The sequence below is a fragment of the Chrysochloris asiatica genome, unplaced genomic scaffold (genome assembly GCF_000296735.1).
Source record: "Chrysochloris asiatica unplaced genomic scaffold, ChrAsi1.0 scaffold00088, whole genome shotgun sequence".
Taxonomy (NCBI): Eukaryota; Metazoa; Chordata; class Mammalia; order Afrosoricida; family Chrysochloridae; genus Chrysochloris; species Chrysochloris asiatica.
Window position 1 is genome coordinate 10317992 of NW_006408606.1, and position 1998 is coordinate 10319989.

Genomic DNA, 1998 nt, shown 5'->3' on the forward strand with positions numbered 1-1998 from the left:
GAAGAATATCATATTTGGTAAGGTGGAGGGTCAGAGAACAAGAGGAAGACACCAAGCGAGATGGACTGACAAAGTGGCAGCATGAATGGGCAACAATTGTGAGGTTAGCCCAGGACCAGGAAGTGTTTTGTTCTGTTGTGCTTAAGGTCACTATGAGTTGGTGCCTACTCTATGGCACCTAACAACAACAACAACAACATATTTGGTTTGAATTCTGAGTGGTGTTCCTATGTATATCAATATCTGGTTGTTGCTGGTTCTCAGTCCAAAGAACTCCCTTTCATATACATATTGTTGTTGTTGTTGTTAAGTGCTGTTGAGTCGATTCTGACCCATAGCGACAGGGTTTCCGAGGCTGTAAATCTTTATGGGAGCAGACAGCCTTGTCTTTCTCCCATGGAACCACTTGTACTTTCAAACTGCTGACCTTGAGGTTCGCAGCCCAATTCGTAACCACTATGCTACCAGAGCTAATTTTACCAATTTCTTTCATTCCTGTTTTTTTGAAAATATTCTGATTTTGCTGTCATATTTGAGGAATAGTTTTGTTGGTATGTGATTTTTGGTTGCCAGTTTTTTCCTTCAGAGTTTTGTTCATGTCTCCCTATTGCCTTCTTGCTTGCATGGTTTCTTCTAAGAAATCAGAATTTAATCTTATTGATTCTCCATTGTAGAGCACTTATTTCTTCCCAAGGTACTTTCATGATTCTTTCCTTGTCTTTGACTTTGGAGAGTTTGATTACTATATGTCTTGATGTTTTTCTTTTGGGTCTGTCCTGTTTGGTCAACTTCTAGAATGCTTATCTTTTGGTCTTTCATGAAATTAGGGACATTTTTTTCCCCAAAAATGCTTTTTGACTATCTTTTTCGTGCTTTTCTTGTTCTGAAATTCTGATCATAAGTTATTCCCTTCATGTTGTCCCACATTCATTTTAGGCTTTCCTTAGATATTTTCATTATTTTTTTCTGATTGTTCGATCTTGCTGGTATTGAGAGATTTATCTTCAAGCTCACTAGTTTGGGCTTCCATTGATTCAAATCTACTCCTTTGCCTTTTCAATGTATTCTCCATTTCAGAAATCTTAGTATTAACTTTTCTGGATTTCTATGTACAGGTTTTGTATTGTTTTCTATCCTTTATGTATTTTGTTTAATTGTATTTTGTTGTGCTTCTCTGAATTCTTTCTTTTTTTCCTTTGACTTTTTTTGTCAATAATTTGGAGGTACCTAAATATCATTCTTTTGAATTCTTTTCAGGTAGTTCCAAAATATTATTTTTCTTGAAAATGTCTTCTAGCTTTGCCTTTTGGTTACTTGTTTGGATCTCTATGTCCTGTTTCTTTTTGTGAATAGAAATAGTACGTTAGTTTTGAGATATTGTGGTGGTGTTGTAATGGAGGGGGCGGAGGCTGAATGATGTGCGAGAACTGCGCAGACCTGGTGGAGGTGCTAAATGAAACCCAGACCACGGAGTGGCAGGGTGAGAGGTGTCTGGATCCCAGGTCAACGGGGGGACACTGCCTAGCAGGAAGAGACTGTAGCAGCCAGCCAGGCTGTCTGACTTACCCCGGACGTGAGGGCACGGTCCCGGCCTAGCAGTTGGATCCTGGCTTCAGGTGGGCTCGACCAACTTAGAAACCCACAAGTGCAGCCCAAAGCATCTCATTACAACCCTGCTGTGCTTCCGCCTCTTAATTGACACGACATCTGAGGACGGAAATCCAACCTTTGAGCTGGACTTAAGGGCTATAGCGTAAGGAGATTCGTGTTTAACAGCGACCACACAACCACCACTCATCTATCTGTTGTGCTGTGGTGGTTTGAATTGCTGAGATTCTGAGGGCTATGCCACCGGTATTTTAAATAACCAGTAGGGTCACCCATGGTGGACAGGTTTCAGATGAGCTTCCAAACAAAGACAGACTAGGAAGAAAGAGTGACAAACTACTTCCGAATCGCTAGTCACTGAAAACTCTATGAATAGCAGAGAAACACTGT